Genomic DNA, 16,284 nt, shown 5'->3' on the forward strand with positions numbered 1-16,284 from the left:
TCAATCTAATGCGTTGACAAAATGAAGTTCAGGAAAGTTTAAGAGGACAAAGGAACTTTGAAAGTATTTCTAACATAACGTTTGCAAGAATACGGTATGGTACTGGCTTATGGGAAACAGCTGTAATTGCAACGGCAGCTTGTATGGATGCAGGAACAATTTAAGAAAACAATACCAAGTTAGTTATTGTTCACAACAAAGTCAAGCGAGCTCAAGAAAAGGATATGCAGCCTCTTTTTATAGAGTTTGACACTCAATACGGCATTGTTGATTGTGCTTTTTTTTGACAGCAGAATTGATAATACAAGTGTTTAATTATTACTTGAAGGTTTCACTAAATATTATCATGCTACAATAGAAGAACATTATACAGTATGTCGTGAGCCCGGTGGTTGGTATTTTTTCCATTTCATACCTTAAAAAGTTTAAAATCATACAAAACACGCTGAAGTAACTGCTCAGAATATAAATGAATTTTAAAAATATAATGGTACCAATAAATGCAATAGAAGGTGATTCTACTGCACCTTTTCAAGATGCAATTGAGAACTTGAAAGATGGAATTTTTTTGCGTTTGCGGCACAAGACGAGTAAGACGTATTTTTTTTTTGAGAATAACTTTATTTACAATAAAAATGGAAATAAATATTAAAAATATAGAAAAAAATATCACAAGAAAACTAGAAGAACAAAAAAAAAGTATACTAGCAGAAACGGAGAGATTACTCAAAGATCATGAAAAAAACTTCACTACAATAATAAGTTAGAACTTCAAAATAATAACAGCAAGGTTAGACAAAATGGACGCTGAAATAAACAATAACAAGTTAAATATCAAAACAGTTGAAAAGGAAGTTGACGAAATAAAAGTCAGCTTTAATTTCCAAGAAGAAAAAGCTAGGGATGAGTTTATTCATATAAAAGCAAAATATGATAATGAAATTTTGATGTTGAAAAAAATATCTATTGACTTAGAGAATCGCTCAAGACGAAATAACTTACGTATTGATGGCATAAAAGATAACCCTGAAGAAAACTGGAGTGATTGTGAGAAGGCTGCAAAAGACATCTTTAAAACAAAACTAAATATATTAAATGAAGTAGTTGCGGAACGAGCGCACCGAGTCGGTGCAGTTAAAGATAATAAAACACCAAGATCAGTCGTTTTGAAGCCTTTGAATTATCATGATAAAAATAAAATATTAAGCTCAGTAAATAAACTTAAAGGAACCGGCATTGATATTAATGAAGATTATGCAAAAGAAACGATGTTAGAAAGAAAGAAGCTTTAGGAAAAAGTTAAACGGTTACGAAACGAAGGTAAATTTGCAGTTATTAAATTTGATAAAATTTATTGTAGAGATTTTAGAAAGTAAACGCGCGAAGTTTTATTAAGCGCTATTTTAACGATTTAAAATAATGACCAACTTAACAATAGATTTTAAAAAATTACACTTTAATATTTTTAATTCACCAAATGTTTTACTTAATGATATTTCTGACGCTTATTTGCATTTTTTTAACGAAAACAAATTTAGTTCATCCTTTTTTGAAATAAAAACTTTTAAAAGTGAACTAAAAACCTTAAAGAGTAATTTTACTGTAATACGCATTAACATAAGAAGTATAAATAACAACATGGATAAGCTAAAACATTTTCTTATCGAATGCGATTATTTATTCAGTATGATATGCCTAACAGAAACGTGGTGTTCTGACGAATCATGAAGAATAAATTTAAGTTTAGAAATTCCTAACTACAAATTATTATCATCTGAAAGAAAAACTAACAAAAGGGGAGGTGGAATTATAACTTATATTGAATGATCAAGTTACCAAAATAAGAGATGACCTTTCGATCTCAGATGCCGATAGTGAGGTTTTTACAATTGAAATAACTAGCAACAAATTAAAAAACTTACTGGTCTCCACATGTTACCGGCCACCTGAAGGTAATTTATTTAAATTTTATATTGACATTTATATTGAAGATTTATATTGACATTTATATTGAAGTTTTATATTGAAGAAATTCTATATTGACATAGATTGTTTACAATATGATAAACAAGCCAATACTAAACCTTTTTTGACGAAATGTTTCAACATTACATCTTCCCAATTATTAACAAGCCAACTCGAGTAACTCCAACTTCAATTACTGCAATAGACAATATATTACCTAATTCATTATATGATACTTCTCTAAAGGTAGGAATAATAAAGGCAGATTTATCTGATCATTTTCCTATTTTAATCTCCTTGACGCAAGATATAAAATCTAATAATAGTTGTAAAATTAAAACTTATAAAAGAAAAATCAACAAATTTGCTATTCAACAATTTAAAGACTCGCTGTCGGCAGAAAAGTGAGATAAGGTATACCATTATTGCAATCTTGGGCACACTAACTCTGCCTATATTAATTTCGAAAAAATTTTCATTAAAAACTATAATTTGCACTTAAATAAAATTAATAAAAGAAAAAAACTTTTTATTAAATACTTAAAAAATAGAAATGAGGCAAACCTAAATGTTTACAAACAGTATAAAAATTTGTTTGAAAAACATAAAAAAATTCAAAGAAAAACTATTATAAATAAAATAAAAAACACAAATAGTGATATTAGGAAAACTTGGGATATCATAAAAGAAATAATTAGGATAAAAACCTGCAAAATAAATAGTTTACCTGCTCAAATTGTCATAGATAATAAAGAGTATGACAATAGTAATGCAACTTTAGAAAAATTTAATAGTTTTTTGGTTAACATAGGCCCAAATCTAGTTTAAAAGTCAATTGTCCAAACAACTCATTTGAAACCTAACTAGTGTCAACAACGAATCAATATTTAAAGAACTAAAAATTGATGAACTCGAAAATGCAATAAAATCTCTTAAAACAAACAAGTCTCCAGGTATAGATGACATTTGCAGCAATATCGTCGTCAATGTCTTTTCGGATATACGCAAACCTATTTTCGAAATATTTAAATCATCAATTATAACAGGAACTGTACCACATAAGTTAAAAGTAGCTAAAATTGTACCTATTTTTAAAACCGATGAAACATTTCTAATAAACAATTACAGACCAATCTAAATACTTCCAACCTTTTCTAATATACTTGAAATAATAATCAACAATACATTATATGAATACCTAATTCAAAACAAGTTCTTAAATAAAAAAACAATTCGGCTTTCAAGCACTGCACTCAACAGAACATGCCATTTTAGATTTAGTTAATAGCATAAGTGATTCTTTTAATAAAAAGCAGTTTGTATTAGTAACTTTTATAGACCTATCCAAAGCATTTGACACAATTAATCATGATATCTTACCAAAAAAAATGGAAAAATACGGAATAAAAAATAATAAGGTATAAATAAAATGATTTAAATCACAAGATTTTACTTATATAGTGCTATAGGTAATGCATTTATCTTTTTTTCAATGAGCAATATTTTTTATTTTTAAAATAATTTAATGTATTACAATAAGGTCTGACATTAAAGTTGTAAATATTAATGTTTACTTTACGTAGCATATTTATCTATATAAAAAAATCACTTAACACTTTTTCGCACAATGGCTTTCATCAATTACAATTGCAACAAGTTTCTGTTTAAAGACAGAGTCATTGACAATTGATCTATTAGTTGTTACAATTGCTTCAGGTGAACAAAATTTTACTACTTAATATTTGCTTCATTGTAATTTATCTAAAAAAAAATATTCATACTTTTAAACAACAAACATAACTCCATCATTCAAAAAAAAAATTCGCTTGAGGCATGTCTAAAATCAATATCAGAATAATATAATATTTAATAATATATGCATAACGCATTTAGAATTAATGAAATATCATAATAAATGATACATGCATTTAGCATTAAAAATTTCTCAATAAATGATCTACTATTTTGCATTCAGTAAAAAACATTTTACATGTTTTCTACATAAAAATTAAATCAAAATTCTAAAATTTAAAGCAACATTTTACAAAAAAATGTATAATTTCTCAGGGTAATTACCAAGTAAAAACTAGACCATTTCTAGAGAAATAGACAACTTTATTTGGTTCAAAACAAATGTATAATAATGATAATTATTACCTCTGTTTGATCATCTTCTATATTTTTTCTTTGTTGATTATGCTTCATAGAAGCTACTTTTTTTTTCAAACAAACGCCAACAGATATATCACACGAGGAACCGGAAACTTTACATTGCCCATAAAAAAAAAAACTTTTCGAGACTTTCAATTGTATACCTTGGCCCCTATTCATACAACAAAACAATACCTCAAAATATAGAACTTACTAAATTGGATAATCTTATTGCCCTGAAGAAAAAACTAAAAGATCTCATAATTAACAAAACCAATTTTATCGATATGTATTAAATATAAAAGAATAATTATTATAAGAAAATGTAAAAACAACAATTTAAGCTATAAAAATAAATAAAAAAGAAATAAAACATAAAATATAAAAAAATAAATAAATAAAAATTGTTAGCAACTATACATTGTAAAATATTACTGAACAGTAGACCTCAAAAAATTAATGTGAGTCTTTACTCTTTAAATATTTAGTTTACTTTGTATTTTAAAGGTTCTCGATGAAAAGACTTTTCCTAGTCTTGAGTTTCCTTACAACTACATAGTACTACTAATATATGTTGATATATATTTTTAACAAATAACATATATTTTCAACGATAACGACAAGCAAGTCCCTAGCAGCCTTGTGGTGCGACGGACTTGCGTATATTTTTTAAATGCATGGGTTAATAGCCATCTAGAGTGAGATTTTTTTGGCTGTTGGCTGTATCGTTGAATCATTGATGTGATTAACATTGTTCTAAAGTTTAAAGGTGTCATATTACGACCCATTCTTTTACAAATTATTTGTGCATTAAATGCTGCTAGATTAATTAAATGAATAAACACTTTCTTGTACCACTTTTTTACCCTTTTTCTTTCAACTTCGTATGATGTCATCATTTGATCACTTCTATCTACGCCTCCCATATTTTGATTATAACGATCAATAACTAAAGGAACTAACTTTTCTTTCCCAGCTCTTAAAACATTTTTCCATCAATAAGTTGAAATGGTATAAACATCATTTTTATCTTTCCAATGTGTTATCATGATATTTTCTTCGTAAAAAACTTTGCGTTCATTTTTTTTAACTTGTCATGGATAGGAATAGGTAAACCTTTTCTGTTTTTTTGAAGTGTTTCTATGGTATCTGTAGATATTAGCTATAATACTGATGAAAGCTCGTAGGAAGAATACCAGCTGTCAATGTCAAGTTTGTAACCGTGATCAAGTAAGCCATCCATAAGAAACATAACAATTTTTGTTGCAACATAGCGATAATCTGAACTTAGAGTATTAGTCAGCTCAGATCCTGTATATAAAATGGATTTCCATACATACCCTGAATCTGACTCACATAATGAAAAAGTTTTTATACCAAATCTGGCACTTTTGCCAGATTTGGTATAAAAACTGGGCCAACCAAGATATTCTAACATAGCTACATGTTTGATAGTTGAAATTTGTAACACTTATCAATAAATGTCTATTCTATCTGAATTTTGGTGCATATTGCTCATTTTTGTAAGAAAAGTTAGTTTTTAATGCATTTCTAGTTTTAATTTTATCATTTTACAATGTAAATCAAATTTTTTTTGTAATATGCACCAAATTATTGAAAATTCAACTCTTTATAAAAATGAAAATTAAAAAATTAATTTATGTACCTCCAGCTATGTTAAAAAATATGGTAATCAACTGGCTGGTTTAGCAACAAATTTTTATTGTTTTATGCGTAAATTTTTGTTTACATTTTTAAACAATCACGTGACCTTAATACCTTACGACCCAAACAAGAATATCATGAATTTTATAAAGAGACTATTTTAGCGAGACAAATTTTGAACTATAAATAAACAAAGTTAGGCGGTTTTTTCTCTTGAGGAAAATCAACTAATATCAGATAAGTTTAATCATATTATATCTTGTTCATCTATTTGTCAATAAATATTATTGGTATAATTACAAACATATAAATTGGTGTAAAAATATAATTTAAGAATTAGTACAAGTTATTGTCACTAGTTATGGAGTCCAGCAACCGTTCTTCTGGTTTAAAATGAAGTATGACTCTAGTATCCACTGGGTGTACAAAGAAATACTACTTAAAAAACTTATCAATGGACCAACCGATTATAGAATAGTTTTTTATAAAAATAAAGACAATTTCATTTTATTTGTATAAAATATATACTTCATTTTATTTGTTAAATTGAAGTTGGTGAGTCTTTATTTATTAACACTCTCACAACATATTATTAGAACTGTGTGCACATAATAAAAAGTTTTATAAAAGCTTAAGCTTTTAATTTTTAGGCTAAATATTCTTAATTTAAATCTGGTTTTATTTATTAGTATCAATTTTCAAAAACTAGTCATTTAACAGTTTATCCCTCTTTAACGACATTTTCGTAATTTTGCGAAAATTCAATTTTCTTTACTGGCTTAAAATAATCTGTTTTAGTTAACTTTAAACGTTTAAGTAAGATTTTTTTGTTTTTAAAATAGTCCAACAATGTGTGCATTTATTAATAAATATCGAAAATATTATTCTTTCTGATTTTTTTTGATAAAAAGTAACATCAAATTACTAAAACTTAGCAAAGTTTGTCATTTGACGCGTTTATTCTAAAATTAAAGAAGTTTTTTAATATATTTGTGACATGTCATCAGATAAAACATTTTATTGGTGTTTTTATTCTTTTTGCAGAACAAAATTATCTTTAATGTTATAAAAGTTATAAAGGTTTTAGTAACACCTCTTACGTGAATATTTTCTAAAAAACAAGAAGCCGTAAAGCTCGCTTGAAACAGCCGTGTCTTCTAAACTTAACTCTAATATCTCTGGTTCGGAATTTTCTTTATCAGAAACATCAGATAAACTATACTCTTCCTCTAAAACCTCACTCAATTCCTCGTTTTTATCGTATATATAATTTTCTATTTTCTCGTGAGTAAATATTTACTTTTTCGTTAATGATTTTTGCACTGAAAAAAATTGCTTGTCTGCCATATTTTAAAAAAAAGTAAACACGTCCTAAAGTAAAAAATTGAATAAAAAGCTTATTAATTATGCAGTAACAAATTTTGTGACGATTAGAAGTATAATTACTCACAAAAAGAAAGAAATTATGAGGAGATACACTAAAACGTGATATTACGGCATGGACATTCAGAAACCACTTTTAGTTTGCGTAATATTACGGCATGGACATTTAGAAACCACTTTGGATTTGCGTATTATTACGGCATGGACTGTTAAAGGGTTAAAATTTTTATTGATTCGTTTAAATATTATTGAACAAAAATTTATTTAAATTAACGTCCTACTAAAAGTCGCTCTTTTTGTATGTGAAACGCACTACTCCCGAGGCTTTATTGCAAGGCATGATTCGTTAAATAAAACATATTTGTTGTTTTATTTACAAATATCAATTTAACTCACCAATTTTAGTTTTGCAAATAAAACCTAGAGTAGTTTGACAAATATGGTCAATCCAACCATTGTATTTTGTTGCCGCGCAAGCATCGTTATTATTATTTGAATTATCTGGTTCGCCAGAAATCCAATTAGTAAAGTTTAAAGTTGTATTATCAGACCATGAAAAATTTCTCATCATCGGGTACCTGTTGAGACCAATATATACAAATATCTAGGCTCAGTAATTAAATATTTGTAATATAGTAATGTAATTCATAAGACCGTCGGATTCAAATTCTCTTCACTTCTAGTATTTTTGTTTGTTTGTATTTGTTTTCAAGCATATTTATCTTGCAATAATGTATTTCAACTAAAAAGTAAATATGAATTCAAATTGCAGAATTAGTTATATAGTTTTTGAAAATTATGAAAGACTAAATGAGCCCCTGAAATGCATAGTGGTATAAGTCACTCATATCTAGTTTTGAGATACAGAGGCATTTAGTAGACATCATATCATAAATCATCAAACTGTTTTAGAGGAAGTAAATAAAAAATAGCATCATTTTCGATATCATTAGACTTATATCATTCTGCCATGTAATAGAATAAGCAAAATGCTAACAATTGGTGGCAATAACTCAAAATATTGAAAAAAGTGACTTATACCACTATGCATCTCATGGGCTCAAATATAGATCTACAAACTAAAATATCATAACTAACGTCTACTACTATTATTACTAATGGCATAAAGTGATAAAACAATAAAAAAAAAATAAGAAAAATTGTTACCTACCCAGTAGCGCATGTTATCAGTGACATTTTTGGCTAAATTTATAAAATTAATTTACTGAAGCTGCTCAACAATAAATGAGTTTTCTATTTGATCTGTAACACTTAACAAACCTCCAAATTGACGACATAATAAAAGTGATAAGCCATACCAGTTTTCTACACTGTTATTATAGAAAAGATAACAGTGACTTCCATTTTTTAACCCACAATAAGTGCGAATATCATTACTAACGTCTAAATGTTGTTATTTATAGGTTAAAGTTTCTTAAATAAACTAGTGCAAAAAAAGTAAAAACTTGCTATCAATTATCTTATAGATATGTAGAATGCTTTCTTTTAATGAATATATATATATATATATATATATATATATATATATATATATATATATATATATATATATATATATATATATATATATATATATATATTTAAATATATAGTAATTAAATAAAAAAAAAGTTTCTTTGCCTTGAAGAGAAACTTTTTTATTTTTTTTGTTTTAAAAAAGTTAGATACAAGTTTATCGCAGCGTACAAAAAAGAAATAAACCAATTAAGATTATTGATAAAAAAAAGTTTTGAAAAATATATATAAAGGTCACAAACTTATTGCCATTAGTACATCTTGAACATTATCAAAAATACGGAAATAAGAAAAATGAAATATTATTATTTAATCAATAATAAAGGCTTTGATATTTAGATTTAAATTAACCACGTTGACATAAATTTAGTATAAAAATAACAAAAAATCTGAAAAACTCCTGTGCTTCAAAATTTATTTCTTTTGCGCAAAGCAGCCTTTTTTGTTGTTTAATGGAGTCATGGGCCTCTTTTATCATCTTTATTCTTTCTTTGTCTGTTTTGGCACAGTACTTGTAGTAAATGAATCTGGTGTAACACTTAAATGTTTAAATATGTCGAATGTACCAAAAAGACTGTCACAAAATCAAATTCCGGCTGAAGCAACTTTTATTTTTAAAGTGGGTTGACCAAGGAAAACCTATTTATGAATGCGCCTCAAAATAATAGCATTATTACACTTATTTGAGTATAGAGTTTTGCATTGAAAACATCTGCTAAAAAATTAAGTCACGAAAAATGGGTTTACATTTATATCTAATGATAATTTGTATTCCAGGTTTTTCTGTCCAGGTTTTACTGGTATTTATTTTATCAAACTGATATTTGCACTAAAAGTCATTAATATGAGGACAGAAATAGTGCCACGTTTCTAACACAGCATTTGAGCAGTAAAACAAAACCGCATTCTTTTCTTTTCTTCATTTGATAAAGTTTTAAACCAGTAACTTTACAAGTTACAATATCATAAAACCTTTGATTTTAGATAGTTAACAAGTCAATTAGGCGACTTTTACCTCCCAATGTTTTAGCACCTGCTAGTTCGGCTTCGTCGGCCAATTTTAATTTTTGCAGTCTATTACCAACTCGTTTTTGCTCATGTTCTTTGTGCAAAAACTAGTTTGAGATAGACTTCAAAAATGAAAAATGAAAAATTGCAAAAATCAATCCTAAAAACTAAAATTTGTAGAAAGGCATTCTAAATTTTCAACAAAAAAACCTGAGCAGAGCTTAGAAATCGGTGTTGCGATGGAATCTTTAAATGTAATCTTTCGTCTATATTTAATAAAAAAACTTAAAATATCAGGAACTTTTATAAAGACACCAGAAATCTTTGACATTATTAAAATAGTTATGGATTTTAAAATATTCAATGAGGGTCTTTATTGCTATATTTTCTTGATTACCTTAATATCATGCATTGCATATTTTTGAAAGAACACCATATTCAATACATTTCCTTGAGTCGCATTCCTTGATGTCAATAATAGTGACAACACCATTATGTGAGGAATAACCTCGTTTTTTGCTAAGTTTCATTACATAAAATAACAACATCGGCTACTGCACTAAAATCAAAATCATTTTTTCGCATATTAAATACTAAGATAATAGAATTTTTTTTTGCATTTTTAATGTAAGGAAGAAGAAGGATTGCAATTTTGAGGATTAAATCATAAAAACTTTAGTTTTTTTTGGTGCAGCACTAAAAAACATCTTATTTCTAACATAAACACTCTGTTCGTAGGTAGTCGTTGGTGAGAAAACATTTTAACCTCATTACAAAACTTGTTATTTTAAAGCACTTTTAAAATCATCTGCTATAATGATTTATATATTTATTTGGAATGTAGAATATTTACCTTTAAGATTATGTAGTTTTAGAAAAACCAATTACCTTGATTTTTTAGGATAAGACAGCCTTTAGAATGTCATATCTGAACTGAAAAATAGTATGAGCGAACGAAAAGCAGCAGAAAAAAATGGTACACATCATACTATATTTTAAAGCTGCTGGAATAAAAATGCTAATGTATATAACAAATGTTATAACTTTAAAAGTATAATGTATATTAAAAACTATAACATCATTTAAACTATAACATCAACATCGAAACATCATTTAAAAGTTAAGATCTTTTTTTTTATTAAAATAGAAGTAGATTTGTATACTTGAACTGTCTATGCTGTTTGCAATAATATAAACAACAAACAAGTTCTGTTATCGTAAAAAAAGCTTGTAAAATTAAAAAAAAGACTTGATTCAATGTCAAATGATGGTGACTACCAGTAGGTTTTCCAGAATGTTAGTAAGAACTATTTTTTTTAATTTAGAAAATGAATTTGACTTTGATATTGTTTTTGGTAATCCTTCAAACGCAGACACGTAAATCAACCAAGGTAACTATATTTTGGTAAAGGTTTGTTGTAAAACAAAAAACTTAACTGTGACGTACTTCTTTAAAAGTAAATTACGACAAAAATGTTTTATTTTTAGGAATATTTATGAATCAAGTGTCACAAACAAATATTTTCGCAATGACTCGAGAAAAGCCTTAGATCTTAAGAAAAAAAGTGATTCAACTATTTTGCTTGTTAATTTTGAAACTTAAAACTCATGTTGAAAACGTATTTCATTTTCCTAAAAATATTACAACTGTTTTTACATAAATTGTTTCTGTTAATAATTGTTATTAATAATGTTGCAATAACTGCTATTATTAATGTTACAAAAACGGTTATTAATAATGTTGCCATAACTGTTATTAATAATGTTGCAATAACTGTTAGTATTAATGTTGCAATAACTGCTATTAATATTGTTGCATTAAGTGTTATTAGTAATGTTGCAATAACTGTAAAAACTAATGTTGCATTAACTATTATTAATAATATTGCAGTAAGTGTTACAATTAATGTTGCAATAACTGCTAATAATAATGTTGCACAAATCTGATTAGAATAAAACATCACATCCAAAAGACTAAAAAGATTATCTCCTTGTCTCAAAAATTCAATCAAAAAAGAATTACAATATTTTCTATGTTACCAATACACAACCCTTTGACACTCTACATAAAGTCCAAAGCTTTAAAAAGTAAAATAAAAACGAATTTGCCAGGAATTTCATCACTCATTTTGTTATTTTAGGCAGCAATGGGTTACACATAAAATTACATTTATTTAAATTATTTTAATGCTAAGAAACAAATTTTTCATACTTTAATGCGCTTTTTTAAGAAATGAATGGAGATTGAACGTAATCATTTTTATAATTTAGAAAATTGATTAAACGTATCTTTCTGATAACAGCCACAAACCCTACTAGCAAGAGAGCAAATAATGCAATCCAAAAAAAGCAAAACTTGGTTTTGAAGCACTATCAGCCAAATACGGCTGAATTGGTGTTATCTGTTAAATAAACATGCAAAAAATTTAACAGAATATTTATAGCTAATGACTTTTTTGATCGTTTTAAAGAACAGAAAATTTGACTAAAATTTTTACCGTTTTAACAACAAATCTTGAACTTGTTTTTCAAAGCAAGAGTTTACTTACTGTTTTTTAATTTCTTTTTTTACTTCTGCATTTAAAAATATGACTTTTTAAGACCAAATTTTACTTCATGTTTTAATAAAAATATTTTAAATAAATTTTTTGTTTAAATGTTTTAATAAATATATTTTAAATAAATTTTTTACTAAGCGCAGTAGACTCTGAGAAATAAGTAAAAGGATGAAGTAATACCAGAAGGGTAAGTTGCCTTTAGAAAATACTAAAGACTTCTTAAGTTATGTTATTTATTTAAGTACATGAATAGAATGATTCAAAAGTTTTCTACGCCCATTCAAAACTATCATATTGCATGTTGTTATTAAAGTTATCAAATGGATTTTGACTTATTTTTTGCAAATAAATGCTTTTATTTTTATAACTTTACCGGATATCAAATAAGAGAAGGTATTGAAAAAACTAACTGTTCCTAATCTGCACAAACTAACTTAATCTAAAAATCTTGAACCGACTTTTCTCAATATCAAAGTTCATCATCAGATTATTATGTGCACTGCAGCAAACTTCTTTTAAGTTATATTTCTTTTTTTTTATATTTTGAGTTTTGTAACAAATGTACCAATAAGAGAAAAGTAAAATAGATAAGAGAAAAGACACAGTAGATAAAACTGTGTGTGGTAATAAAAATAATGTTCGATCTTTACTTTTATATGTATATACTTTTAAACGAACTTTTATCGTATATACTTAGAAAAATGTCGAGGTTTCTTATTCGAGATCACACAAATATCTATCGGGTTAGGTTATGAGCTTTTGTTGCATAACACGAAATGCACATGTTAATGCTAAAATGTAAAAAAAAGATTCATATTAACAATTTTATTTAATAAAAAATATACTCAAACCATGTTTAAATGCATAATAGGAGCCTTAGTTTTACAAATTTCTTCTTTTGAGTGGAAAAAACATATTCTTGTTATTTTGTACTTTGTCTAACAAAGGTTATGTAAAGTAGATATATATGTTAAACATTTGTGAATGAAAATATTTTTACCTGTTTTGTATTTACATATGTATACAAGTTTTGTGTCACAAGGACTGTCATTCCAACCATATTTTGCTGTTTCCACACAAACCTCATTTGTATATTCCCAATTTTTTGGTTCGCCAGGACACCAATAAGAAAAATGTGAAGTTTTATTATCAGACCAAGCAAAATTATATATTGATGAAATGTTAAGACCTTTTAAAATAATTGAAGAAGATATTAAATTAAATGTATATATATATATATATATATATATATATATATATATATATATATATATATATATATATATATAAAGATAAAATAAAAAATATTAAATTTATATATATATATATATATATATATATATATATATATATATATATATATATATATATATATATATTAAGATAAGAAGATAAATAATTAAATATATATATATATATATATATATATATATATATATATATATATAAAGATAAAATGAAAAATATTAAATGTATATATATATATATATATATATATATATATATATATATTAAGATAAGAAGATAAATAATTAAATATATATATATATATATATATATATATATATATATATATATATATATATATATGTATAATAAAAAATTTAATGAGGTGCTATAAACACTAGACAATTTGATGGGTCTCAAGAATTATCAAAAATTGATAATAAGAGCAAAAACACAGGACAGAGGGTTGTATAAAATGCCACTGAATTTACTGGAAATACAGAAGGTTGGTGGTCAAGACAATTTTTTAAAAACTTTTTCAAATGTAAAACTCGTAAAAAAAAGGTGTAAAAAACAAGCATTTAAAAGACATTACAATATATCATATACTTGTGTCTTTTACAACTGAAAAAAGCATAACAAATAAAGAGTTTTAAATTGTGTTCCTCTTCCTTTTATCCTATAAAATGAATACCATAAATAGTAGTTCCTTTACGTTGCTGAACTCCAATTTTTATTAAAGCATATTTAATATATATCTTATAGATCGTATAGACTACATGTTTATTTATTTTAGATATTTTCTCATAATTTTGAACATGAGAAAAAAAAAAAGTATTCTTAAAACGGCTTAACAACTAACAAAACTGGTTTAAAAATATTTTAATAATTATAATTCAAAAATGTGTAATAAAAAATTAATAATACAACAATAATAACAATAAAAGAACAAGTGCTTTTTTTGTTTCTCAAATTTAAATTCTGATAAGTTTTATAACCTTTTAACTTAAAATCCTTTTTTCTACACTCAAATTACTTTACTGTAGAGTGTTGCGTACTTTTCTTCTTGTTTTTTATTGTAATAATTATTATAATTGTAGTATGGTTAATTACAAACTAACCATACTACAAATGATAATAGTTACACATCTGCCACGAGTCAGATGACCGAGGTTTAAGTCCATCTTTAAATTAAAAAACACGTGTCTTTAACGTTAAAAGTACAACATTGATTTACGTTGGAAAATTCAACGTTACAATGTTGGATAAATATGACGTTATCAATCCTTTCCATTTCTAACGTTATTCCTTTGTGGTTACAACCTAAACAATAACGCTGTTCCAACGTTAATGTGCCCATTGGCAACAAACTCAAGTACCACTAATAGAGAAATGTTTTGTGGAAAACGTGGCAATGTTAATACTCTGATACAATACAGCCTTTGATCAAAGAGGCTAATTATAATCAAATCAGCCTCTTTGAGAATTACAAGAGAACTCGGTTATAATTGCTAAACTCTAGCCTTAGATCCGTAAAACAGAGTTATGGAGATTTTAGAGCTTATAAAGAGATTAAATTAAGAGTTGCGTTGTAACTATAAAAGAGACATTTAAAATTAAAGGTATTTCATAACAACAACAACCTACTTTTATTTCAAATTATTTTACAACTACTTGTTTTAAATTTTAATAATTAAAAATCTAAAAACTTAATTTTTTTATTTTAATTTGTTTCATATATGTTTTTACTCTTAAAAAATATTCAAACTGTATACAGCGCTTTCAAAAAAAGATAAAAAAATAGATGCATTACTACTTTGTTAATCAACGCTTAATTTAAGTTTCAACAAATAAAAACTAAAGAAGATACTGAATTAACTTTTTATTTATTAGTTAGAAATGTTTGGAAGAATGAATTTAGCATTTTAAATAACATAGAAACATACAATTGTATATTAAAACGATGTTGAAACGTAGTAACAAAATTTATAATAAAAAAAATCCAGTATATAAAAACTATAGTAAAATCACTATAGAATGTAAAAATTGATGAAACAAAAATTAACATATAAGTTTGTATTTAAAACATACCTTATGTTTTTTTGCATTTCAGATACTAAAAAACGTGTCAATTGTTGTTTTAATTCTTTTTAAAGTATTTTTTATGAAATGTACTAATATTTTTATTTCTTTTGTTGTTTCTCTGTAAGTAGTTATGAAACCTTTAAATCTATTTCTTTTGTTATTTCTCTGTAAGTTATGAAACCTTTAAATCTATTTCTTTTGTTATTTCTCTGTAAGTAGTTATTAAACCTTTAAATCTATTTCTTTTGTTATTTCTCTGTAAGTAGTTATGAAACCTTTAAATCTATTTCTTTTGTTATTTCTCTGTAAGTGGTTATGAAACCTTTAAATCTATTTCTTTTGTTAATTCTCTGTAAGTAGTTATGAAACCTTTAAATCTATTTGCCTAAATGTTTGCTTTGCTTACTGCTTAAAAAAAAAAACAATGTTAAAAAAAAGTTTAAATGTAACTTCACTGATCATTACAAACATTTATATGGAACTTTTTACTGGAAATTGTCATAATAATTTTAACAATAAATAAATAAAAACCTTAAAAAGATAAGTACCGACCCAGTAAAAAATATTTTGTTCGTTATTAAGCTGTTCTTTAATGAATGCATTTTCCGCTTCGTCGGTTATACTTAAAAAATTTCCTCCGTAACTTTGACACGATAAAAAGGAGTCATACCACTTTTTTCCCTTTACCACATTTTTTATGCGGTAA

This window comes from Hydra vulgaris, chromosome 08 (genome assembly GCF_038396675.1).
Source record: "Hydra vulgaris chromosome 08, alternate assembly HydraT2T_AEP".
In the NCBI taxonomy this organism is placed as follows: domain Eukaryota; kingdom Metazoa; phylum Cnidaria; class Hydrozoa; order Anthoathecata; family Hydridae; genus Hydra; species Hydra vulgaris.